At 39.5% G+C, this 27,867-nt stretch overlaps 1 protein-coding gene and 1 pseudogene across 8 annotated transcripts in view; one reads left to right on the top strand and one right to left on the bottom strand.

The window, feature by feature from the left end:
- The window catches only part of MPP7 (MAGUK p55 scaffold protein 7), a 303,608-nt gene that overhangs the window by 135,711 nt on the left and 140,030 nt on the right, over window positions 1–27,867 (top strand). The window lies entirely within an intron of this gene.
- Window positions 22,487–22,630, bottom strand: LOC121014920 (uncharacterized; annotated as a pseudogene).

The raw sequence follows: 27,867 nt of genomic DNA on the forward strand, positions 1-27,867 counted from the left end.
TTTTTTAATATTTGTGAATTTAGGTAGAGTTTTAAAAGTAAAAGTCTTCTTAGTCTGGGTCTAAAAATAAGTCTTGAATAGATGCTCAGAAGGCAACCTCTGAACAAGAATATACTTAGAAAATTTTATATCTCCAACCTGGAAACTTTAGAAAATGAAAAGCCAATTTGAAGGTGATGTGTGATCTTAATCTTTCAATAATTCCAATTTTCTTAATAACTAGCACCATGAGACTTGCTTGGAAAGGAGTTATTTCCCAGATAATTGATCCAGTCAAGCTACAAAAAAAAAAAAAAAAAAAAAAAAAAAAAAAAAAGAGGGATCACATTTTGAGCAGTGGTTTTATAAACTGATTTTCTGTGCAGGCACTTTGGATCCCTCTTTTCTTTTAATCTAGAAGCAATGAAAAGCATCGTACTGGGCGGGGGAAAGGTGATATTTTCATAGTAGTAAATCAGATTCAAGGCTGAAAACCTATTTTATAAGATACTTGTGGGTACAGGGCTCGTTAGAAACAAACTGTGCTGTTTGAGAGGGGAGAGGTGGTGTTAGGTTCAGAGAGTAAACCCGTTGGGGAGGTTATGTTACTTGACTCTGCAATACTGTTTGCCTTGGGTGGGAGGAAAAGGAAAAGACAGCCAGACATTGCGAATGATCCATGGCCACCTGGTCTGACAACGTAGAGAACTGGGTATCAGCAGCTGGGAAAGCTCCTTGGCCAATCAAAGGTAATTGTTCAGCCAGCTCTGTTGGAGGAGCCAGACAAAGTTATTTCTTACGTTAGAGTTTACATTTTTTCAGGCACAGAAACATGTAAAGTCTGCCGAAGATAGGAATTCCTGAGACCCTGGGTAAATTGTTGCCTTTGTAATTCATACTCTCAAAACAGAGGCCATATGTAACCCTTCTTTGAGATTTGCGTGGGACTGGGGAGGAGTGAATAGAAGCCAGGTTTGTGAATGCTCCACGGGGCTGTGTCCTACTGTGTCCCGTGTTCTGTGTCCTACTGTAGTCTGTGTTCGGTGTAATGGATCGGTGTCTTCTGAGAGTTAAATCGTGGGATTTAAACGATTGTTCAAATCTACTGAATTTCAGAACAGACCTCTCAATTTGCATTTATTCATCGTTTAATTGCAAGGAGTCTGTTCACTTTGCAAAAATGCATGTGGGGTGTTTCCTACCTCGAAACACTTGAGAACCGTTCATGCACTAGAATTGGGTGGAATCAGGAAGGTGGTAACTTTCTCCCTTTCCTTGTGGAGGTGATTCCTGTGATTCTCCACTTCCAGAGACTAGGAATTCTAGTGGGGAAATATCCAGCTTCTTTAGCTAGTATACCTAACAGTGGGTTTGCTGGGCCACAGAGACATGCATCTCCCACTTTATTCGTTTTTTCTTTTTAAGTTTATTTATTTATTTTGAGAGAGCGCAAGCAGGGGAGGGGCAGAGAAGAGAGAGAAAGAGAGAATCTTAAGCAGGCTCCGCACTGTCCGTGTAGAGCCCCACGAACCATGATCTTAATGGTCAGTGGAACCACGATTGATCTCATGAACCACGAGATTGTGACCTGAGCTGAAATCAAGGGTCGGATGCCTAACCGACTGAGATACCCAGGCGCCCCACTTTATTAGGTTTCGCCACATCATCTTACAGGAGATCGTATGTGTCTGGAAGCGACTGGCTTGGGCAACTCTGTGTTTGCACTTCCAGTACCCTGGTTCACCTCCCTTTATCACACCAATATCTGGACTGTGCAGTTTTTCGGGAACCCTTGCTTTAATGCCAGGGCAAGCAGTAGTTCCCGTCTTGTAGCCAGGATGGCGTTTGGGCCACAAGCGTGGTCCCTACGTTCTGAATTGGTTCTCAAAGTACATTTGCCACAATTACTTGTGGACACAGATGGAAAAACGGAGTAGGGACAGGATGGAATGGGACGTGGCAGGTCGTGCAGAGGCTAGGTCCATGCTTCTCTCAGTTGTGTGAAACGGTGTATAGGGACACAAATTCTGTTGAAAGAAAACTCCAGGCTGAGGTGGAGATTCATACGACCCATTTAAACGTGCTTTTATGGCCTGCCTTGGAGACCCAGGCACCATTTTAACAGTATTTCAGGAATATGTGTCCCCAAATCTAGAATAGATTGCAATTAACTTGTGGCGTCAACTCCACTGGATTTGGGGACAGAGGCTGGGTAACATTCCTTGAAGTTTAGCTTGGTACTTTAGGCTAATAATCACGATCGTATGAATGAAAGAGGGAGTCTAATATGTGGCTGAAGACAATAAAGGTAATTTCTAGACGGAGGAATCCCATGACCTCCAGGACAACTTTCACTATCCATCCAGATCAAGTTCGGACCTTTGCTGCCTCTCTTTTTTCCCCTTTTCTCTCGTTCTTGTGGTCATTTTGTTCTCATTGTGTTTGGTCACCTCTCTTGCAGTGCCTTAATTGTGGGCCATTGGGTGTACTGAGGAGTGTTCCGTGTGTCCAGACACCCGGGCTTCCCCTTCTCGTGAGCACACGTCCATGGTAGCGGCTCCGAGCTGGGACTCTGGAGCCGCGTTGCCTGGACTCGGGTTCTGGCTGTGCCAAGAATATCGTGCCGACAGTAAGAACATAGCACCTCGTTATTTTACCTCGCTGCGCCTCCTGTTCCTTGTACCTAAAATGGAGATGATAGTCGTACCTACCTTGCATGCTTGTTGTTAGGAGCAAATGAATGAATATGAGAAACGTGGTTTAAACAGTCTGGCACACAGTTGCCGTTAGCAGCAGCAGCATCCTTAATTTCTTTATCTCTTTCTTCTAGCTGCGTGCAAGGTTCTTGTCTCTGGGTTCGCGCTATTCTTTTCAGTATCCCTTTGGCTACATTTCTGGTTGTTTTGTTTTTTCTTTTTTTTTTTCCACGATGATACTTGCTGGCCTTAATAAGCTTCCGTGTTTGGTTTTTTTATTTCCTTGCTCTCACTCTGTAAAATTGTAATGAACATTAACAGCCTGCGATTTGAAATTCGTGAAAACCTCCTTGAGTTGGCTGAAAGTGCTTTCTGATGTTTCCTTCACTTAGAAGATGTTACAGAATGGTTTGGGCAGTACAACGGCAGATAACAAATGTTGAACACCTAGACAGTCCCCACACAACTGGAGAAAGAATATTAGATTCATTTGAAGCCTGAGTGTCCCGTCTCATTCACATTCCTTTCCCCTCACTGGCCAGAGGTCACTTCCGTCTTGAGTCTGAATCCCTGAAAAAAAAAGGTGGTATTATTTTGTATGTTTTATGACTTTTTTATCATTTGATTCATCCTTAACACATTTGTCTGTCTGCAGCTCACTTTTTACTAAAGATTTGGTTATATGTGTTGAGATATATTTAGGGTGATGCACAGAGTTTTGATCCATTCATTTCCATTGTTGGTATGGTGTTATAAGACTAGATTACAAATTACTTATTCACTTGTTGATGGATATTTACATTGAAAGGTGTCCTATGGGTACGAGATTCCTTCATCTGGAAACCACCTTTACCTCCATGTCAGTGTTACAAATGAAGCAGGAAACGGCCTTTGTGTAGACCCCCCTTGTGCACATATGGGGCCGTTTCTATAGATATTACACCAGAGAATGGGGTTGCTGGGCCACAGAGATGCACACGTCTGCTCTTCTAAGACTGTACTATATCACACTCCCACCAGTAGGAGGAGAGTTCCAGTCGCTTCACGCCCATGTCAGTACTTAGAATTGTTAGATTTTGATTTTTGCCAACAGGATCAATTTGAAATGCTCTCTCCTTGGGGCACCTGGGTGGCTTAGTTGGTTAAACACACGACTCTTGATTTTGGCTTGGGTCATGATCTCGCAGTTCATGGGTTCGAGCCCCACGTCGGGCTGTGCGCTGATGGTACAGAGCCTGCTTGGGATTCTCTCTCTCCCTCTCGCTGCCCCTTCCGTATTTGTGTGTTCTTTCTCTCTCAAAATAAATAATACAAAATTTGAAATGCTCTCTCCTTTTAGTTTATATTTATTTGAATATTAGAGGGTCAGCATATGTTTATGGGCTGCCCCATTTTCCTTTTTATGCTTCTTATATCCCCTGCCTGTTAGTTTTCTTTGGTTATTTGTCTTTTTCTGGTTGATTTGTTCAGATTACTTTATGTATTCTGATACTGGATCTTTGTTTATATGCATTGTAAATATCTTCTGGTCTGTGCTCAGGCTACTCTCTTAATTTATTGTTTTAAAGCATGCATATACACAGTCTCTTTGTCTTAAATGCGGAAGACAGAAGCATCTTGACAGACCCACTGTCCAATACAAAACCTTAGCTCAGCAGGTCTTACGGAGAGCATGTATTAGGGTCTGAGGTGTATATAGTCCCCAGCCAAGTCTGAGGTCTGGTTTATTTTTTTATACGCTGGCTCTAGAGAGGTCCTCCAGGACTGTTTGCTCTGATCTCATACTCCCATTTATTTGTAAGCATGTACACATAATGTAATTTTGGCACCTACTGTAATGATGGATATAGTTGTCCATTTAGTCCCGTTCTTTTGGGTGGGAGATCTGTGTGCAGTTTATCCCTGTATGTTCCACATTGCCTAGAATCGTAGCAAGTGTTCGAGAAAAACTGCTATTAAAGGAGATGGCAGCACTTTGCCTCCAGGCTCTGTCCTGCCCAGTTTGTTTTCCATTCATTTCACAGTTGCTTGAGTGCCTGCTGTGGGCATAGGAATAGGCGCTCCCATCAAATTGGGTTTATTTATTGCAGTGTTACAGTTTTTCGTGAATAATTGATAATGCTGTTTTTTAAAAAAATCATGTTCGGCCAACTCCATTTGTTGCATAAGTCACGTTTTGTTACAGATAGATGACAATAAAGTAAAATCTTTTTATCCACCTGTTTAAAAAAAGAAAGCTATTGTTAATATTGCTACGTGTCAGTAAGGGGAGTAGGAGCTAGGGGTATTCTCTGATGGTCATGATTTGTAAATAATGTGCCATCAAAGGAAAAAAATTGAATTCGATTGATTTTATAATTCTATTTCACATAAAATATTTGGAAAATCTTTAACGTTTTCAAATAACCACTTTTAGAAGTCTCAAAATGATATTTAAAAATGCATTAGTATAATTCTATGAATCAAGACATTAATGGAAATGTATTATAAAATACCTAGAAGTGACGACATAGGCTTTTAATTACTGTCAAATGATTCCCTTTGCATCAAAAAAGTATTTTGTGTATTGTTCTTACCGTCCATCCTGCCATCCATCCTGCCATATATTCTGTGATAATGCCGTTCACGGACACATGTATGGTTATGTTACTTATGGCCATGTGACTTGTGTAGTCAATAAAATGTGTGGAGAAGTGAAGCATGTCTGCAGAGCAGAAGCCTTTAAGATCTAGTGCACGGTTTGCTTCATCTCTCTACCCATCCACTCTCCCTCGGTGACTGGTGATGTTCCAAACAGTAGAAGCTCTCTCTCCAGGGTCCGGAAATGCAGGAAGGCGGAGAGAGTCCCCAGAGGACATGCGGTGGCCACAGAGTAGAGTGAGGAAATAAAGCTGCATTCTCACATGCCACTAACCTTTGGGAGTTGTTGATGACCACTGTTTATGTTCCATTTTGATTTTTTTTTTCTGACCGCAGAGCTTAGCCGTGGAGAAGTTAAAATAAATGCCATTATTAACATTCCATATGAAGTGGTTGCTGTTGATCTGAGAGTTGCACTGGAAGCAGCTAATCCTTATTTTCTAGTCCGAACTGTAGCTTTTATTCGTTCTTTCCCGATAGACACGTACTTCCCTCCTCACTGCTGTGCCGGGCCTGAGAAGGGCTGGTAGCGAAGGTCTCACTATTTGATGTGATTTTTCTGACACAGGATCATGGCAGTGGAGTGTGCCATCTTGGGCCGTACCTTGTCTAATTTCGTGTTCTCTCTCGGCACCAATAAAATGGAAGGCCAGAATGTCTATATTACCTTCATATTCCCTTGTTTTCTTATTAAATTTCATGAGGTTATTTTGACTTACCAAGCAAAGGCTTTCAATATCAAGGTATAACATACTTTCCTAATTAAAAAAAAAAAAAAAGTCGCCTTTAATATATTGAACAGCGTATTTCAGATGCAGTTAGTGTAACTTCAGTGTCTTTTACACTTTTGGCATATTGCAGCCCTAATCGCTTTTTTCTCATTGTCATTTCTGGGTTTACTTCAGTTAAAAGTTCAGTTAGATGGTCTTAACTGACCACTCGACAATACATTTTATTTATAAATTTTATTTAAATTGGTGTGTTATAAATTATAGAGAAGATAATTGATTGTCATTACTTAAAACTTGAAACACATCTTCGGTTTCTAGTTTGAATAAATATTTTATAGGTCACTATTGTGTGCTTAGTCATTTTAGAGAATTGCCTCAAGCATTTTTTTTTTTTTTAAATCTTCTATCCTTCCACTAGATGGTGCTCCTTCCTTTAGGAAACCTGAGACTTCCTTCAAGCAACTTGTCAGTTATGGCACTGATGGATTAAAAATAAAAAGAAGCAAACGCAGGCCAAAGCTCTATGAAAAACTTGTGAGATTTCCTTATGTCGTGTAAAGAGCCTTAGAACTTTGTGGTAGGGGTATTTACGATTGATCATGTATTATATTTCCAAGGAACCAGTGATTTTTATGAAAGTACTTAAATGCTTATTGTATTAGCTGATGGGAATACAATAGCAAAAAATAGGCATGGTGGTCCTCAGCCACATGACTCTTGAAATCAAAACTCAAATAATACTTAAATATGTGTAAACTGAGATACAGTCAGGTTTTTGGTACTTAGAGCATGTAATGGGAGTGGGTGGGGTACTTAGAGTATATAATGGGAGTGGGTGTGTTTGCTCACATTCTGGGGAATGGTTCATTTAAGAAGTGTCTACTCAGCTAGTTCAATGACATATAAAGGTTGTTTAAGAAAAGTAATCTGGTAAGCCTGGGCTGAAGCAGAAATTTCACAAGAAGTGTCAGTGCTGGGAGTTGTCTCTAAGCCATTGTGGTTGTTGGATCCACTGGGCATTTTTAGTTTGGAGACTTGTGTTCTTCTGTTCTTATTTCTTCAGTGATTTTATTCCCTGGCCTCTTTCTGGAAATTCTTTAAGTGCATATTGATCTTTCTGGTTTTAGTAGTCCTTTTGTTTTTCTTTTGACTGCTTTCTGAGAGGTATTCTCAACTTTTACTTTTCAGCTTTATTTAATTTTTAAATCACTTGATATAATTTTAAGTCAATAATTTTTGGTGGGGGAAGGGAGGCTGGAGTGTGTCTGTTCCTTTTTCATAGCATCCTAGTCTTATTCCATGGATACAATATCAAATGTTTTTTTTTTTTAAATCTTTCAATTTTTATTTTTTTATTTTTAATTTTTTTATATATGAAATTTATTGTCAAATTGGTTTCCATACAACACCCAGTGCTCATCCCAAAAGGTGCCGTCCTCAATACCCATCACCTCAAATGTTTTTAAGAATAATTGAAACAAACCAAATGAGAAGATCCCTTATTTATTGATTCCTTACTATGTGCCATGTGCTTTTAAAAGTTCTAAATACCTTGTTCTTCCAGCAATCCTAAGAGATGTGTACTAATCTTTATCCCCGTTGTAAAGATTAGAGGAACAAGGTATGCCTTTGGGTAAAGTTATACAAGTAGTTATGTGGTGGAGCTGGCCTTGAACCCACATGGTCTGACTCGGGTTTGTTCTGTGCTTTTAACATGAAGCCATTCTCCCGGTTGATGGATTCTCAGCGTGTGGTTTTGCTTTTATTTTAAATTTTGTTTTGTTCACAGTCTTTATTTACTCTGGATTTTTTTTTTTCCTGTTTGTTTGGTGTTTATCCTGCTGAAGGCTTTGTCAAATGTCTGTTAACTCTTGGTCATCTGCCTGGTGTTAATAGTGAGTTTTAAAAGGCTGATTGGAAGCTCTGAAGCTCTTTGTGCCTGGGCAGGGCTTGGTGCCTGGTGGGCTTCTTAGAACTGTGGCGGGTTGTTAGAGGGGTTAAAGGGGGAAAGGGGTGATTTTGTAATGCTTGGAGACTTCAGGCACTGTTATACATCCTGTAAGGCACAGGCAGCCCCTGTGCATAACAAAGAATTTTCCAGCTTAAAATATCAGTAGTGCCAAGATTGAGAAAGCCAACTTTTGAGTGAAGGGATTAACGCGCGCGCGCACGCACGCACACACACACACACACACACACACACACACACAGCTGGTCATGGGAGGAGAGGTTGCAAACTGCAGAATTCAGAGGACTTCTTTCCTGTGGCTTCTTGGGATCTGCGGCCTGGGGGCGAAAGGAAAAGAGCCCCTCTCAGTGTTTAGGTGTTTGGCACCCTCCTGCCCGGCATCTCTGAACCCTGAGTGTCACTGTGTTCTCCTTGGCCCAAACTGGCCCTTTCCTACACAGTCTCCCAGTTTGTTCTAATTCCTTTTTCTAGAAATTCATTCTAGAGATTACTCTTCTGACTGTTTCATTTCCACAGTTTTAATTAAGAAAAATATATTAAGGCATCTGAGGATGAAGAAGAGATTCATATCTGTTAATCACTAAACTTTTTAAGTATATTTTTTAGTGGCATTATTGTAATTCATCAACTGCTTTTATACTATCATTTCTTTACTCATTTCTTATAGTTAGAATTTTTCCTTCTTAATTCTGTGAGGTTACTTTGAGATAGAGTTCTCTTTTTGAGGTTACTTTGAGACAGTTGATACAGCGCAGTAGGATAAATGCTTGAGTCCTTCTTTTTCTAATTTGCAGAATACTCTTTTGGTATTCACACATTCTCCAAAGTTAGTCACTAATTTTTCTTTCCTTTAAGTACTATCATAAACTCAGGGCGGGCATTCTTTTTGATGCTCAAATTACCTGGGCCTGGGGAGCCCCATCAGGTTGGTTCCGGTGTTTGCCACAGCTCTGTTAGGCTGTGATCCCTACTTTGCTTTTTGTACTGACAATCCTTTCCATTGATTCCTAACAGTGAGCAATAGAAACTCCTTTCTCCTGCTCTTCTCAACTTCGAGTTTGATGTACTGTCTTTTTACTTCTGGTTAGTACCAGGAAGGTAACCAATGAGCTTATTTTATTTTCCATATATTCTCTCCTCCTTCTCTTCCTAATTTTGGTACTTGTATTCAAGCTACATTTCCAGATCTATATTTTACCCTTAGCCTCACCATGTAACCTCAGTTAAGTATATAGCTTGGTAATCATTAGTCCTTGTATATAACAGTCGTTATCCAGAAACTTCTGTGATTGTTTCAGAAATTCATTCTCTGGTAGCTTGCTCGTGGGTAGGGCTCATGAGAACAATCTTCCCTGAGTTCCTGTGTGAGTGAGTGAGTGAGTGAGTGAGTGTGTGTGTGTGTGTGTGAGAGAGAGAGAGAGAGAGAGAGAGAAAGAGAGAGAGAGAGAGAGAGAGAGAGTTGTGTATGTGTATGGTCTTCTTATTAATATCTGAGGGTCAGTTTGTCAGAAATTAAAATCCTGGGTTTCCACTTTCTTTTTGAATGTCTCAAGTATGTTACTCCTTCAACTTCTGGCATAAAGTGTTTGTGTCTAAGTCCAGTGTCAATAAAACTTTTTTCCTTTGTATGTGTTTTTGTCTTGATATTCGAAGGATATTTTTCTTTTTCTTTTCAAATCTGTAAAGAATATTTTTCAGTTTGGACTCTTCTGTCAGCTTTCCCAGACATTTGGTGTACCCTTTTAATCATATATGTTCACATACTTCTATACTATGGTAGCTTTTAAATCCCCCCCCTCCCCATACCCTTTGATACCCAGCATGGCTGTTCTCTCACCAACAACTCTTCTTCCTTTTTTGCCTTTAAACTTTTGCTGTTGAAATAGAACCACACAGTATGTGTCTGGGTCTGCCTTCTTTTACTCAGATTGTGTTTACATGATTCTCTTATGTTGTGATTAGTTCATTCAGTTTTGTTGCTGCAGGGTGCTTCATCCTGTATATCACAGTTGATCTATTCATTTTGCTGTTTCTGGTTTTTGACTGTTGTGGATAATGCTGCTTTCGTACATATTGTTTTACAAAGGTCTTTGGTTTATATGTGGATGTGTTTCTTTTGGGTGTAAACTAAGGAATAGAATTGTTGGGACATAGGGTTTTCATGAACTATTTGTATTTGTATACGTATTTATGTGCGGTATGTATTTAAGAATGCTGGTGCTACATAATGGGGTGTTGTTCCAGGCATATATTCACTATATACTTAAGAATGCTGGTGCTACCTGATGGGATGTTGTTCCAAGTATTTGTTCAGTTTCTTTTCCCACCAGCAGCCTTGACAATTGCTGCTCTTTAACATTCCTAACTAGCCTTCCGATATAGTAGGAATTTTTGTTTTGTTTTATTTTTCAACTCACTTAGGTGGATTATGGAGCTGTTTCCTTGTGTTTTAAGTTTGAATTCCAGATGAGCATTAAGATTGAGCACTTTTTCATATGTTTGTTGGCTAATAGGATATCCTTTTAACAAAGTGCTCATTTAGGCATTTGGTTATCCCCTTCTTACTGATTTATAGAAATTCCTTGTAGATATTTCATAATGCTTGATTATGGATCAAGTGCTTTGTTGGTTATATGGATTATATATATCAATTTGGGTAGAATGGATATTGTCTTTCTTTACTGTTACCAACTCCAAAAATTCACAGTATGGTTTATCTTTTCATTTTTTCATTTTTGATTTTTAGTTTTTAAATTTCTCTCATTGATATGTTATAATTATCTTTAATAGATGCTATGTATATTTTATTAGAGTTTTTCCTAAATTAAAAATTCTGTTTTTCGTTTGCTCCTGCAACCTAGAACTGCATTATGTTGATGCAGTCTAGTGTTCTTGTGCTTTGCAATTTGCTAAATTCTCTTATAACTTTAGTTTCTCTGTAAGTTTTTCTTGTTTGTAAATAAGGGCAGTTTTATTTTTTCCATTATAATCCTTATACTATCATCTACATATCTATATATTCATTTGTGCCTTTTGCTCGGTTTCGGGCCTCTAGTATATTATTGAATGGGCATTATAATTAACAATGGGTCTCTTTCCCCATGAATTTGTTTTCATTGCTACTTAATTTAAATTTTATTTCTTCATTTTATCATTTATTTCCCTTAGTGTATCTTTTCGTGTCTTTGCTTCTTAGTGTTGCTTCTAGTGTAGTCTTCATTACTAAAATAATTTTCTTTTTTTTTTTATTTTTATTTTTTCAACGTTTATTTATTTTTGGGACAGAGAGAGACAGAGCATGAACGGGGGAGGGGCAGAGAGAGAGGGAGACACAGAATCGGAAACAGGCTCCAGGCTCTGAGCCATCAGCCCAGAGCCCGACGCGGGGCTCGAACTCACGGACCGTGAGATCGTGACCTGGCTGAAGTCGGACGCTTAACCGACTGCGCCACCCAGGCGCCCCTAAAATAATTTTCTAACATGTTCCAACTCTCTATCATCCTGTCTTCTAATCTTCTCATTTCTGATCCTTTTCCGATTCGAGTTGTGCTATATTTTTATAGCTTCCAATGTTTTCTTTATTCCCATTAGCTCATTTAAAAATGTTAGGTTATGGTTTTCATCTGCTTTCTGGTCATGTTTTTCTGGTTTGTCTTTGTTGTGTTTCTATATGTTCTTCATTCTTTCTGTTTTTCGACTGTCTCCCCATGTTTGAGTGAAATGAATCTTCGTTTACCTTGAAGGAGGATAAGAGCAGATGGCAGCTGTCCAAGGGTTGGTGATGTGAGGGTAACTTCTAGATTTGCGCCTCCTGTTGCTTCCGTATCTGTTACTGTGAAATATTTTTTTTTAAGTGGCTGTCTTGGTATAGGTATAATTTTACTATTTTATAAGATTTGTTCTTTTTGGTTCCCTCCCATAGTGAATCTGAACCTTCTTTTTTATACCTCCAGTGTTGCTGCCCTGCTCACATTGGTTCTATCTCCACCAAATTTCTCCCCTTGTCTAGTGTTATTCTTTGGAAAGGAGCTTCGGCCACCGTCTTGCCTCGCCTTGGCTTCTATTTATTTTAAAAATGCAAAAAGGTTATTTCCTCTCAACTATGCCTAATGATATTCAGACAATTCATAGTGTGGAAAATCATAATGCTTATAGGACTGTTGAAAACATTTAAAGCGGCTAGTCCACCTAAAGTACCTACAAAGCTGTTTGGCTACAATAGGCACTCCGTGTGTGTTGGGGTTATAATTAGCAGTAATAATTAGAAAATGCCATATTCATTCATTCAACAAGATAAATTACTATTTGAATAAAGTATTAAATTTTATAGTGATTAAAAGAAAGAGGTAGAGAATGAGACTAATTTATTGCTAGTTTGACTCCGTTTTTGGGCAAACGTGTAATTAGATATATGAGGAGCAAATCAGGAGTATAATTGGTGTAGTTTCTATAACTCCGAAAGCCCTTTTTTGGAATGTTGTTAATGTTTTATTAGATTTATTTTCCTTCGTTGGAACTTGATGAAAAGCACTATTTTATCTTAGCTGGAAAAGCAGCCTTCTGCTATGTCTAATTGGTAAATATTTGTTATACCCACATAATCTGAGTTGGTATAATAGAATCTTGATAGCTCAACAGTAGCTACTTTGGCAGAAATAGAAATATAATATGTGTGACGTCTAGGGCAGAGTAAGGGTCTAGAATGAAGTACGATTTGTGCATATGTTGTACAGAGCTTTTTAAACCTTCCTATATAAATCAGAGTGGGAGAGCATTGAATAATGTCTAGTTTTTGTTTGTTTTGTTTTGGTTTTTTTTTGAGGTTTTCCATACAGTTCCAACAATTTCTATTTCTGAATCACAGATTTTACCTAGTGATATATTTATTTCTACTATATTAGAAAAATGTCCGTGCTATGTTGAAGTTCTGACTTACGTTTCAGTAAAATATATTCTTGAAATTCACAGGACAGGTTGATTTGGTATCTTGCAACTCCACAAGCTGTGCTGCCAAACTCTGTGACGTCATCCTCTCCACAGGCCAGTGAAAGGACATTGCGTCATCTTAGCTCTGGCAGTTTGTGAAATTTGCAGAGACATTAGCACACGCTCGCTTGTGCTGCTCGGATGGCGATGACTGCTGCAATCAAAATTATTGATTGCAACCAGGGATCGCGGGGGTAGTGGAGCCACTAGGTGGGAAGATGTTTAGTTCTGGAATAACCGCATGAGATGGAGAGGCCCGCCATCCTCCCGTTAATCTCTTTCCCCCAAACGTCTTTTTGGAACATGACGTGAACAAGAAATGAGACAAGCCAGAAAGGAAAGACAATACAAAACCATAGAAAGTCTGCTGTATGGAAGGACTATAGAGAGAAGGAACTATAGACACGCAGTGCAAGAGTACAATATCTTAATCCAGATTTACACAGATTATGTGCGCTCTTTGCCAGCGGTTCCTTTTGTCTAAAGGATTCCGTAAAATACTTAACCTGCCAAATTTAAAATGTGGTGTGCTTAAAAAGTTTGGTTCCAAGCATAATCTTTTGGCAACATACCTGTTAAAAAGGTTCAGTGTATATGTAGAGAAGACCCAGGAAATGATAGTTTGTTTCCAGTGAGATGATACACCTTTACTTTTTTTTTTTTAATTTACATCCACGTTAGTTAGCATATAGTGCAATAATGATTTCAGGAGCGGAATCCAGTGATTCATCCCTATGTGACATACCTTTACTTTTTAAAATCTCTGGTCTGTCTTGAAATGCCTTTGATGTTACAATTCGGCCTCCTCCACCTATCGCCACTAAGTCTAACCGACCATTTTTTTCTTCAGCTATTAAAATATAAAACCATAAGGAAAATAAATTTTCCCACAGCCTAGGATGCTGAGGTTAAAAATAAAAAAAGGAAGAAAAGTTTGAAATAGCTATATAAAACTTTTCCTTACATTACTGTTTTTGGATTTCATGAACTTCATTAATTTCCAATTTCTTTTGTTTGTATCTGTTTATTTTCTTTTTGGAGAAAATTGGTTAAAAAGCAAGTTAAAACAACTGTAATTAATTAATTATAGTTAGTTGCTTAATGTCAGTCTCTCCAACTAGTGTGTTATACGCTTCAAGGAAGTATGGTGTTTGTCTTCTATCCCTTCTGTAGCTTTGTTGATGGGGCACATTACTCACCACCAAGTAAACCCTCATTAACTTAAATTTTTATATATAATATGACATTCTCAGAATTTTTATAACTTAATTTATCTTTTGGAATCGTGGTGGAATGCTAAAGTTGTTTAAATCAACCCGGAGTGATCAAGTTTTTAATTATATGATTACTCTATATAATAATGTCAGACAACACCTTTCTAATAGAAGCCTATGACCTGAGTCAGAAACTAAATGGGAAGAAAAGAATAAAGATCTAAAGGCCACGGTAGCAAAGATGAGCTGCATTTTGAGATTACTGGAAATGAACAGGCAGATTTAGGTGGAAAATGGAACTTCTGAAAAATGTAATTGTTGAAATAAATACCTCAGTAGATTTAATGGCTTAAATTGCAAATTAAATACAGTTGAAAAGAATTAGTGAACTTTAAAATGTATCTGAAGTATCAAAGCAGAGGTATATATCTAAAATGATATTTTGCTATATATTCCTATATTAGGAAAGAGTGATAGAGAATATGAAAGAATTACTAAGAGGGCTGCAGGTTAGATTGAGAAGGTCTCACACATGCTCAACTGGAGAACCAGAAGGCGATAATGGAGAGGTGACATTTGAGAGCCAATAGCTGCAGCTTTTCTAGCACTGAAGGAAAACCCTGACTTCACAAATTCAGGAAGTACAGCATATCCAAAGATACATTTTTGTAAATGTTTATTTTTGAGAGGGAGAGAGAGAGAGAGTGAGCCAGGGGAGAGGTAGAGAGAGGGAGACACAGAATATGAAGCAGGCTCCAGGCTCTGAGCTGTCAGCATAGAGCCCAACGTGGGGCTTGAACTCACGAACCGTGAGAACATGACCTAAACCGAAGTCAGACACTTAACCGACTGAGCCACCCAGGCGCCCCTATATAAGATATGGTTTAAATATTAAAAGATATGTTTATATATATTAAACGAAAAAAATCTGTATCGCTGTGTAGATGCATTATTATGGAACCACAGAGTCCTAAAGGGAAAGAGAGGATCTCAAACGTATCCAGAGAGAAAGGACAAAGAACAACCATTCAAATGTGAGCAGACTTCTCCAGAACAAAAATAGAATCCAAAAGATAGTAAAATAAACTCTTCAAAGAAGTGCTGCAGGAAAAGTACTGTCAATCTAGGCATATCCAGACAAAACTATTTTTAGGAATCCAGGTGAAATAAAAAATTGGGGCGCCTGGGTGGCGCAGTCGGTTAAGCGTCCGACTTCAGCCAGGTCACGATCTCGCGGTCCGTGAGTTCGAGCCCCGCGTCGGGCTCTGGGCTGATGGCTCAGAGCCTGGAGCCTGTTTCGGATTCTGTGTCTCCCTCTCTCTCTGCCCCTCCCCCGTTCATGCTCTGTCTCTCTCTGTCCCAAAAATAAATGAACGTTGAAAAAAAAATTAAAAAAAAAAAAAATATAACTGACACCAAAGAGTTTATTGGCATGAGGCTTTTGCACTCAAGGAACTTCTAAAGGATGAACTGAAGGGGAAACAAAAATCCCAATTGGATGTCCTGAGGCCAAAAGGCACGATGATCAGATAAGAATAATATCATGTAATAAACTAACATGTTTATGTAAAATCATTTTGAAAAAGTCAAATTTGGTTATCTGAAGTAAAGGCAGAGCTAGAATATTGTGAGTACTGTATTTGGATGCACTGCCCTTTGACCTGGAGGTAAGTGATAGGATTTAAAGTTCTAAAGTTCATGTAGTGTTTGTGAGGGGGTCCAAGATACTGATTAGCTTTTTTAAGTTAAATATCCTTGGAAAAATTCAAGGTGACCTTTTATATAATAGAGTTGCTAAGTCTCAAACCATTGGTAAAGGGGAGGTAACAAAGACAAAAACATTAAAAATGAGGCAATCAATAATACAGTGAAGGCAAAAACAAAAGTCATAAAACTAGAAACAAAGTTAGACATAAAAATAAAATCCAAATGTAGCAATAGATACAAAAGTTACCAAACTTATGAGTAAAAAAAAAAAAAGACAAAAAAATTAAAATTGTGTTATAAACTACTAAAAGGAATCATACCTAACACATGGAAAGGATGAAAGTAAAAAATAGAAAATGATCACAAGGGCAAAGACCAAACCAAAGAAAAGTGAAGAGGGGTTATTATAATGTCACACAAAGTAGCTTTGGAGATAAAAAGTGTTACTACAGATCGAATGAAGGTCAGTTAATTTATTAAATATAAATAATTCAACAAATTCATCATCACAGTAGGATTTTAATACATGGAACTATATAAATCCATAAAGTGGGTCTTGACAAATGTCAAATACTAGGTATCCCACAGACTCCATTTAGTAACCCTTTATCAGTCAGGGTCATTTTAGGAGAATAGAAAACCATGGTGAGTAATTCAGAGGCAATCTGACAGGAGATTTTCCTTGCATGCATGCCGGAAGCCTGAAAGAAACCAAAGAGGTGAACTCAGATTTGTTACTGTGGAAATTGGCCCCCACTGGCCAACTTTAACAGGAAGACTGCAGACAAGGGAGTCTGGGAAATGTAGTCTCCCGGCTCCAGGACCCCCACCAAAGAGCTGAGAGAAAATAAGTAAAATAATCGACCCAGACCCCAGTGCATTTAATGCAGAAGTTAGTAGTAAACAGGAATAACCATATATTTTAAATTTAAAAATGCATACATGGTTCTAGAACTCATGGACCAAACAAGACATCTTTAAAAAACATTTTTTTAAATATTTATTTATTTTAGAGACAGCACAAGTAGGGTCAGAGCAGAGAGAGAGGGAGACAGAATCTGAAACCAGCTCTAGGCTCTGAGCTGCCAGCACAGAGCCTGATGTGGGGCTCGGACCCATGAACCATGAGATCATGACTTGAGTCGAGGTCGGACACTCAACCCACTGAGTCACCCAGGTGTCCCCAAACAAGAAATCTTAATGAGAGTTAAGAAATACTGAGAACTGAATGCTGATGTTTCTATCAAAACTCACAGAATGAGGGGTGCCTGGGTGGCGCAGTCGGTTAAGCGTCCGACTTCAGCCAGGTCACGATCTCGCGGTCTGTGAGTTCGAGCCCCGTGTCAGGCTCTGGGCTGATGGCTCGGAGCCTGGAGCCTGTTTCCGATTCTGTGTCTCCCTCTCTCTCTGCCCCTCCCCCATTCATGCTCTGTCTCTCTCTGTCCCAAAAATAAATAAAAAACGTTGAAAAAAAAATTAAAAAAAAAAAAAAACCTCACAGAATGAAATAAAACATGAACTATTTTTAAGGAGATACTCATAAAATGCCTTAAATGCTTATTTTAGGGAAGAAGAAAGGACAAAAATAATGAGCTTAGCAGTCAGCATACATTTTAAAAGAACAGCAGAACAGTCATTCCCCTAACGCAGAAGGAAGGAAATTGTGAAGATAAGAGCAAGTATCTGTGGAATAGCAAAATAAAGAGAACAAATGAGGCCAAAAGTTGTTGTTTTTGAGACTAATGAAATAGTCTGATGGCTCAGTAGATTGAGAGGATAAAGAAAAAAAAAAGTGGAAGTAAACTTTATTAGTGCAAAGGGGGAGTATAACTACAGGTTTAGCAGAGATGAAAAAAATGCTGTTAATACCTGTAGGGCACTTAATTTGAAGACAGGTGAAATGTAAGAGTTTCTAGAGCACCACGATTTACAGAATTATCAGGAAGAAATAGGTAGTCAAAGTTTATCTAGATAAAGAAACCAGGCTCAGAAAGCTTTGAATGTTGCCCTCTACCAAACTCTCGAGGAACAGGTCATTCCAATCTTGTGCAGATTCTTCCAGAAAATAAAGAGACTATGCCTTGGAGAGGACAGAGCAAGAACAGCACTAGCAAATAGTGAATCCACGTACAAAAGCGTGGATTTGGGTTGCCACTTCCCTTCATAATGAAAACCAGTTGTCAGTGGGTGACAAATCTAAATGTGAAAAGCAAATCTTCAGCATTTTTGGAGGACGAGATGGGAGAATTTTCAAATTAAAAATTTGATTGTAATCACATTTGATGTATCAGAACTAAGAACTTCAGTTCACCAAAGTATCCCTTAAATAAGTGAAAAGACAAGCAATGCATTGGAAGGAGGTATCATAATACTTATAACTGAAAAAGATTTAGTTTTCTGGAAATATAAAGAATATCTATGAACGTAAGAAAAACAGTTCAACAGAAGATGGGTGAAAACAGCAAACTCATAGGGCCGGTGGACGTGTCATCCAATATAATCCAATAAGCAGGAGACGCAAATTCATACCACACTGAGCTACTTAATGTTTCCAATCTTCTAGATTGGTGAAAATTAATCTGTTAATACCGTGTATGTGGATCAACTTTCACGTTTTGCTAGTGGAGATGTAATAGATCACCGCCATCGTAGAAAGCAATTTGACACGAACTACACAAGTTAAAAATAATTCGACTCAATGAACCAGTATTTCTTCTCATAAGGATATGCTATAAGGAGCCTCATGGACACATGTACCCAGGACTGTTTACAAGAATGTTTATAGCAGCAGAGTTCTTAATAGCAGAAAAACTGGAACTAATTCAGATTCCCATTGACATATAATTTGTGTTTTTCTTTTGCACAATGAAGTATTTATGCAGCAGTGGAAAAAAAAAAAGGGACATACCACAAAATGGGTAAGCTTTAAAACATAATGTCGAGGGGAGATAGAAAGCAAGTCCCAGAAAACTACGTATACTTATTATCATTTTTGTGAAGCTCAGAAACCAGCAAAACTGAATGTGAACATTATGTTATTGAACGTCAAATTTTTAATGAAAAGGTTTTGTCGGTTTGCCTGGCAGGTAAGCACTTCAGGGCCATGTGGGAAATGAAATTCCAGGTGTACTTTTATTTTGATCAGTCTGACGAGTCCGTGCTTATCGGAATGATTTTTGCAAGATGTCATGTGCATGTTCCTTTGTGTTTGCTGTGATGAACTGATAATGGCTGCCTTTAAAAGTGGAGGCCAAAGTCATCTGGTCCATTTCATGGAGAGTGGGGTTTATTTTTAACGTAATCCCCTGGGGACCATTTCTTCCAAATTCTTTTTCTTTCCTTTCCTTTTCTTTTCTTCCTTTTTTTTTTTTCCCTTTTTTTCCCCCAAATACTTTTCTCTCTTTGCCCTTCTTTGATTTTCCTCATTTATTTAGTGATCCTTCAATTTTAAATATGGGGGTCTGGTTCGACAAATGTAAATAGGATGGTACGTGGTAGCTTCCTAGGGTGAATGGGCTGAAGGGGGTCCTCAAACCTCTGGATCCCTTCAGTTAAGATGTGTGGGGGGAGCAGGAAGTTTTCCAGAACCCAAGATACTTTGTTATCTTTGCCAAGAGGATATTTGGGGCAAATGCTGCAGTCTGCTCTGCTGATACAGTTCCAAAATTTCTTCAGTCTGTGTTCTGTATTACCTTCCTGCTGCTGCTGTGACAAATTATACCGATCTTGTTGGCTTAAAAGAAGGCACATTTATCGTTTGTTTTGTTTTGTTTTGTTTTGTTTTGTTTTAAATTCAAGTTAGTTAGCATACAGTATAGTCTTGGTTTCAGGAGTAGAACCCAGTGATTCATATCTTACATACACCCAGTGCTCCTCCCTTAATGCCGGTGACCCATTTAACCCATCCCCCCCCACCTCCCCTTCAGCAACCTTCAGTTCTGTGTATTTAAGAGTCTCTTATGGTTTGCTTCTCTCTCTGTTCTTATCTGATTTTTCCTTCTCTTCCCTTATGTTCATCTGTTGCATTTCTTAAATTCCATATATGATATTTGTTTTTCTCTGACTGACTTATTTCACTTAGCCTAACACAGTCTAGTTCCATCCACGTTGTTGCAAATGGCAAGATTTCATTCCTTTCGATCACTGAGTAGTATTCCATTGTGTGTATACATCGCCTCTTCTTTGTCCATTTGTCTGTCGATGGACATTTAGGGTCTTTCCACAATTTGGCTGTTGTTGATAGTGCTGCTATAAACATTGGAGTGCATGTGCCCCTTTGAATCAGCATTCTTTTACAGTCTGGAGGTCAGAAGTCTCCCTGAGCAAATAATTAAGGTGTCCACAGGGCTGGTTCCTTCTGGACTCTCTAGAGGAGAATCCATTCCCTTTTCCTCCTTCTAGAGGCTCTCCTCATTCCTTGCTTTGTGGCCCTCATCACAGCATTTTTTTTCCCCTGTGTGTCTATCCCCTCACAGAGCAGTCCTCTAATTTTCCCGTATCCCTCTTACATGAATCCCTTTGATTACATCGGAACCACCTGAATAATCCAGGATAATATTCCCATTTCACCATCCTTAACTTAGTCACATCTGTAAAGTCCCCTGGACCACGTAAGCGGCCACAGAGTCACAGGCTCTGGGATTCAGATGCAGATATCTTTGGGGGCGGGGGAGGGGGGGTTATTCCGCGATCACAAGCATCATTCCCTGGCACATCTTCTGTAGCCTCCGCAGCTGGGAACTATGATGTGTGTGCATTTGCAGCCAAAGATACTAGTGGGAAGTGGAAGAATGAAAAGGTCAGCTTTTGTGTTGTGCTGTTCCTCCCTCCGCCCTCCCTTACCCGGCTGGTTTTGTGATGGAAGCCTGTAAGTGCCAGGTGACTGCTTTTTGCCTTCTCTGCTCTCCTGTGTTAGGAGCCCCTTGTTGCAATGCTTTCTTTCTACCAGGCAGTTCCACCAAGTGAGGTCCAAGGGCGAATGGTTATCTACACAGTGTGACGAGGTACTAGGAACTTCTTCATTTTGTCTCTTGATAAATTTCCTTCAACATCCTTCCCTAGGACTCAGAGACACCAGAGGATTCCAGGTCTCCCCTACCTCTCCACCTATTCTCTTATAGTCTCCTCTCTACCCATCCCCGCCCCCCCCCCCCACCTTCTTGATGCAATCTAATTTTTTTTTTTTTTTTTTTAGTAATCTCTACACCCATTGTGGAGTTTGAATTCACAGCCCCGAAGTCACGAGTCACATGCTCCTCTGACTGGGCCAGCCAGGAGCTCTACCCATTCTTTATTGTTGGAGTCCCCTGACCTTATCCCCAACCATTTCTCTTCTCAAACTGAGTACAGTACTTTCTCCTGGGGCTGCCATGTATATTCCCTGACTCTTCAAATCTTTGTTCAGTTTTGGTCTTTCTTTAAAAAGCCAGGCCTATGTATATATAGTCAACTACCAATTCTCCTCCTCCTAGGTATCTCTCAGGACTTCACAATTCTGTATTTCAGTAAATGACATAATTTCCACCATTCTTCCTTGTGGAAACACAGGACTTGTCCTAGACCTTTCCTTCTCCCACTATTAGCCAATCAAACTCCAACTGCTTTTTATTCACCTCATTTATTTAGTTGACAAATATTTGAGTGTGTGCTAACTCTCTTATACTATCCTAGGCCCTAGGCAAATAGGAGATAAACTGGGGCCCTCTTTTCTCATGGGACTTCTATTAAAGGCCTAACAAACGAGCAGGATAATATCTAATACGGACAAGTGCTAATATTGACAAGGTGATCGGAGAAATGTTAATTCAGGATTATGGAAGACCTCTCTGAAGAGGGAGCATTTCATCTGTTGTAAAATTTGATACATGTACAGACTGCAAAATGATTACCACAATAAGGTTAGTTAACACTTCCGTCGCCTCACATAATTACAGTGTTTTGGTGGTGAGAGCATTTGAGATCTGTCTGAGCAACGTTCAAGTATATATAATAGTGTTGTTAACTGTAGTCACCGTGCTGTGTATTAGATCCCCAAATTTAAGAGGTAACAGTTTGAGACCTGAAATATAAGGAGTCCTCCTTAGAGATCCGGAGGGCCAGAGTGTTCTCCAAACAAAAGGGAGGCGGGTACCACATCCCTGTGTTGGGAAAGACTTTGGTGTATCGAAAACGCAGGAAAAGCCTGATAAGGCCAGAGTGTGGTGGGTGAGTGGCAGTGGTAGGGCATGTGTTCAGACGGGAAATAAGGACCAAATCATATGAAGCATTGGCAGGCCAGTATGGTGGGCGGAGTGATGCCTCCCCGCCTCAAGATGTCTACGTCCTAATCCCAGAACCTGTGAGCATGCCACTTTATGTGCCGAAAGGGGCTCAGGTGTGACTGAATTAAAAATCTTGAGGGTCGCCTGGGTGGCTCAGTCGGTTAAGCGTCCGACTTCGGCTCAGGTCATGATGTCAAATTTCGTGGGTTCGAGCCCCGCATCGGGCTCTGTGCTGACATGACAGCTCAGAGCCTGGAGCCTGTTTTGGATTCTGTGCCTCTTCTGTCTCTGCCCCTTGCCGGGCACTCTTTCTCTCTCTCTCAAAAATAAATAAACATTAAAAAAAAAAATCTTGAGATAGGAAGATAATCCTAGATTATCCAAGTGGGTCCAGTGTCATTCCAAGATGCTTCTACACTTGATCTTAGCCAAAAGGCCGAGAAGCGATCCAAGATGCTTCTAATAGGAAGCAGAAGGGTCGGAGTCCAGAAAGAGATGTGTGGGTGCAAGCAAGTCAGAGTGTGTGTACATGAGGACAGAAGTCATGATCTCTTATAACCTAATCTCAGAAGATCCTGCATCCCGTTTTCCTATTTCTGTTCATTGGGGTTAAGTCCCTAGCTCCAGCCCACACTCCAGGGGAAATTATTACATGACTGAGTCAATGAGGGGAAGACCTTTGGGAGCCATTTTAGAAGCAGCCTAGCATAGCATTTGATAAATTATTGTTGAATAATGAAGATTAACATTTTACTTCTCTTTTTCTGAACCTCTGCTTTTCTGAGCTTGGAGTTCTGTGGACCTCTCATAGCAATAGGCCTACTTTTTTAAGCAGGGCCCTCGTTGTGAGTATAGACTATGATACAGATAAGCTTTCCCTAGTACTTTATCTTCATATTTTCTAGAAATGTTCATGTTTCCTGATCTTTGGATGGCATTTTTCTCTGCTATTACCATGCATTTTAAAAAGTTTATGCATTATTCGGTCACATCAGTGGGATCCTGAGAAGGGATGGATAAATTTGCAGATGCAGTTCACCATCTTGAATATGGAAGGCCTTGCTCTGCATTCAGGGTTCCTCTTCTCTCTTTTAGTGGAATTGTTGATATTTCCAAATGTAAAATATTAAGTTGATGGAAAAACTACCCTTTTGTTCCTTCAGAGAGTTACCTTTGCACCTCTGAGGTCCGAAGCTGCTTTCATTCAGGTTTTAGTGTTCAAAAATACTTTGTTTTAATTGATCGGCAGTGGGGGGACATTTCAGCTTGATTTCTGAGTGGTAGATTTTGACAGATTCAACCCAGAATATTGAATTCAGTTGCTTTGTGAATTGTGACTTGGAATTTTGGATGCCTGAACTATGTCAGTAATAATGTATTAACCTTCTGTCATTTAAAAGTAATCGGATTTTATATACCTTTGGTATGAACTATCAGAGATAGTTTTAAAGATTGTAGAAACATAAAAATTTTACAATTGCATTTCTGTAAAGATGTTTAACATATACTCCTATGACTGTAAAGACTTACTAGCATGAAAAGTTGGGAAAAGAATCTTAGGAAATTGAGGTTTCACTTTTTTTTTTATTAGAAATAAATTGCAAATATTTTAGCTCATACTTTAGAAGCCTAGGATATGTAACTTTGAGATGGTAGGAAAATTTGTTTTGGAACAAGATTAAATAAAATAGTTAATTTTGGTCTGAGTTCCTCTGCCTGCCCAGGGACCATCTTCCTCTAAGCAAAGTCATTACAAGTGTTTATTTCTTACTGACCAAGAGATTGTTTATTATTATCTTATCGTTCATGTTGGTGGAACCTCATGTATAACCACAGCTCTGTTTTTCTATTAAAAAAAGGAACTCACAGTGAAAAATGTTTTTTCATAGAAAGACAAACATTTTAGGTAGGAGGGGAAAGGTTAGTTGTGTTTTATATGAAACTTAGGAAAGAAAAGAATGCCAGTTTTTAGATATGCTCCAATTACAATTAGTTTTACACCAATTGCAAATGTGACTATAGTACATTAAAATGTCCCAGTTGTGAGGGTGGGAATATAAGCAGATAACTTTTTATGTAATTATGCAAAGCAGGAAAATAGAACAGTATTTTAAAACATAAAAAAATATAAAGGCGAAAAATATATCATTGAAAGGAGCGCCTCGCTGGCTCCGTCAGTTAAGCATCTGACTCTTGGTTTCAGCTCAGGTCATGATCTCACGGTTCTGTGAGTTTGAGCCCTGCATCCAGCTCCACACTGGTCATGCAGAACCTGCTTGGGATTCTTTCTCTCCCTCTCTCACTGTCTGTCTCTCTCTCTCTGTCTCTCTCTCAAAATAAATAAATATATAACAGTAACACAAACCTATACCTGTGGTTTCAGGTAAAACGGCAGACTCTAAAGGAATGTCTGTAAGATCAAAAGTATTAATATTCTCATGCTAGAGTCATGGAATTCCCTGTGAGAGGTGCGGCCACAAGGAAATGTTAGATTTCTTTTCATTTATTATGGGCACTCAGAGTCTGTATATAGCGGTGGTTTTCAAAGTGTGTCCGTGGACCCCTGAGGTCCCTGAGACTACTTCAGGTGTCTGCAAGGCCAGAACTGCTTTCAGAATAATATTATGATATATGCTTTTCTCATTGCTCTGGCATTTGCACTGATGAAGAAAAGCAAAGGCAGGTAGGACCGCTGGCGTGCTCCCCCCGAGGCACTGGCGCCAAATGGTGGTAGTGCGGTAGCCATCCTGTACTTTCCCAGCATGCGCTCCAGTAGTAAACAAACAGATGCCAGTTTTAATTAGGAATGTGCTTGGTCGGGGGCGCCTGGGTGCTTCAGTCGCTTAAGCATCCAGCTCTTGATTTCGGCTCAGGTCACGATCTCACGGTTTTGTGAGTTTGAGCCCTGCATCGGGCTTTGCGCTGACAGTACGGAGCCTGCTTCTGATTCTCTGCCTCCCTCCCTCTCTGCCCTTTCCCTGCTCACACTGTCTCTGTCTCTCTGGGAAAAAAAAAAAAAAAAAAGTGCTTGATGAAGCAGTAAAAATAATTAATTGCATTAAAACTCTCACATTGTCTTTTTACTCTCAAATCTTTTAAATGTAGAAGAAATGAGACGTGTTCAGAAAGTACTTGGCTGAGTATCACAGTTCCTGCCCCGAGGGAAAGCAGTTACAGGATTGCATGATTGGAAAGCTAAGCCACCTACCTCTTTTGATAGGTTACCTTTTTTTTTTTTTTTTTTTTTTTTAACTGTAAAAGATGCCTGACATAGAAACTATGTTTATCCGGGTTGGGTGATGGTGGGAAGACATTTCCTCAAACGGTCAAAGTGAGCCTGTCGCTTCAAAGATAGCAACCAACCATACTGTTGCCAGTGATAAAATTCCAGCTTTCAAGCAGTCATTGAAATTCTGAAAAACTCCTATCTGCTGCTGTGAGGTTGCCAGCTTCCCAATATTTAAAGTCTTGTTTGGAAGAGCTCAGTGGTGATATTAACAAATGTGACTTTGTTGTTGTAATTGTCGTACCAAAGGGTGTAAAGTCAGAAGAGACCAGTCATTGTAATGTATCAGAGGATAAAAGGCTCATTGATAAGGCTTCAGAGTTCACACTGCAACTTGCCTCTGAAAAAACTACCGTTGCTTGAGTTTTTGTGTAGTGTGGACAAATACTCACGATTAGGTAAAAAGACAACTACAGTGTTACTCCTGCTTCCAGCCACAAGTCTGTGAGAGGCTTGGTTTTCTCCAGTTGCTTCAAGCACAGCAACATATCCTGACAGATTGAACGCAGAAGCACATAGGAGAATTGAGCTATTTTCTTTTCAGCCAGAATTGAAAGATATTTACAGACGTGTAAAACAAGACAACTCTCCTTTCTAAATTCTTCTTTTGGAAAATATGTTTCATAAGACATGTCATTTTAACACACTGTTTTTGGGAGGCCTGAACATTTTTCTTTTATTTTTTATTTTAGTTAACATATAGTGCAATATTGGTTTCAGGAGTAGAGTTCAGTGATTCATCACTTACAAACAACACCCAGTGCTCATCACAGCAAGTGCCCTCCTTAGTACCCATCCCCCATCGAGCCCATCCCCCACCCACATCCCTCCATCAGTCCTCAGTTTGTTCTAGACGCATACATTTCCAGTTGTTGGAAGTTTTCTTCAGAATGTGGGACTTACCACTTCTTTCCAGCTTTGGCCATAGTCATCAGTAGGAGGGCAGGAAGAAGAAAACAGACACATTCACCATCCTCTTAAACATGACTCTAGAATGTTCCTGGCTGGCTAGAATTGCGAAGATTCATGTAGCCATTTATCATTAATTAATTATAACTTTCGAGGTACTATTTTATGTGCGGTATTGGGTCGTCAGCAAGGGACATAGTGGTCAACTCTAGGGACGCTGTCCCTAGTCTGTGAATTTCATTTTCTAGTGAGGACAGGTAAAAGCCGGTAAATATGATAAATATAAAAATATAAAATCTAATAAGAGTGATAAAAAGAATGAGGATCTCTCAGAAGTAATAAAGGAGTGTGAGCTGGATTGGATAGCCCTGTTAGGGAATCCTTCTTTGTATAAGGGACATTTGAGTTGAGACCCAAAGATGAATACACGTAACCCCAAGACTCAGGTACATCGCAGACAGAGAGAATGCCTTAATGTGAGAGGGACCCTGTAGGCTTGAGGTACCAACATTAGGTCCCTAGGGTTGGAACTTAGGGGGAGAGTAGCTTGAGATGGAAGCCAGTAGGAGCTAGGTCATGAAGGACAGTGCATTGGCAAGCATATCCTGAGTCTTGAGTGCAACGGCAGGCCACTGAAGGTTTTGAATAAAGAATTGACAGCCAAATTATGATTGCTGGGTGTTTCCACCGTGACTGAAATCCGGCTCCTGGCCAACACCCATTTTCCATACAGTCACATTGAAATGGACTCCACATTCCCTAACCAAATCAGAATTCTGTGTGTCTTCACTTCAACACTTCAACAGAATCTGGGGTTGGGGACAAAAGGTCTGTAAATTCCCATAGGGAGATGAAAGCTGACAACAATAATAGCTAGCTTTTGATGGTCTTTAAGGTAATTCGAATGGCTACTCTTTCTAAGAACCCTTCTATCTAGCGGTTATATACTTTTTCCTTTGTGAGGATTTCATTCTTCTCTCTCCTAAAGAGAGAACTTTCTCCTTTGAGAAGAGGGAAACCAAGACTTGGATAACTTTAAGAGGCGACCTTTTTGCATATATTCATAAATGCGTAGATCTAGCATTTTCAACACAAACCATATTCTGCCTCGAAATTTCATTGTGACGTTCCTAGCTTGATCTTGTACTCTCTGCCTCATTTGACTTTTGCTGTGGAAAACAATGAGTTTCTGCCTTTTCTGTGTCCATCCAGACTTTCTTAACCCCGCAGCTACTCACTACCTTCGTTCATGATTCTTTTCAGGTCTTTTACTTTGACTGTGTTTGAAGAAACGTCACGGGGGATGTCGTTTGGTTCAGGGTCCCTCAGAAATGCACATTCTTATGTGAGCATGGAGTTCTGCTTTGATTCTATCGCTAGTCATTGCTTGTGTCCTATGTGCGTGATGTGCTATAGTTAAGGGGGAACTAAAATCTCCTCTTCCTAGGAATATCAGTGGAAGGCCTTAGGGAGAGTCAAGACCTACACTA

Source organism: Herpailurus yagouaroundi, unplaced genomic scaffold, assembly GCF_014898765.1.
Source record: "Herpailurus yagouaroundi ecotype Mexico unplaced genomic scaffold, PumYag 203, whole genome shotgun sequence".
Taxonomy (NCBI): Eukaryota; Metazoa; Chordata; class Mammalia; order Carnivora; family Felidae; genus Herpailurus; species Herpailurus yagouaroundi.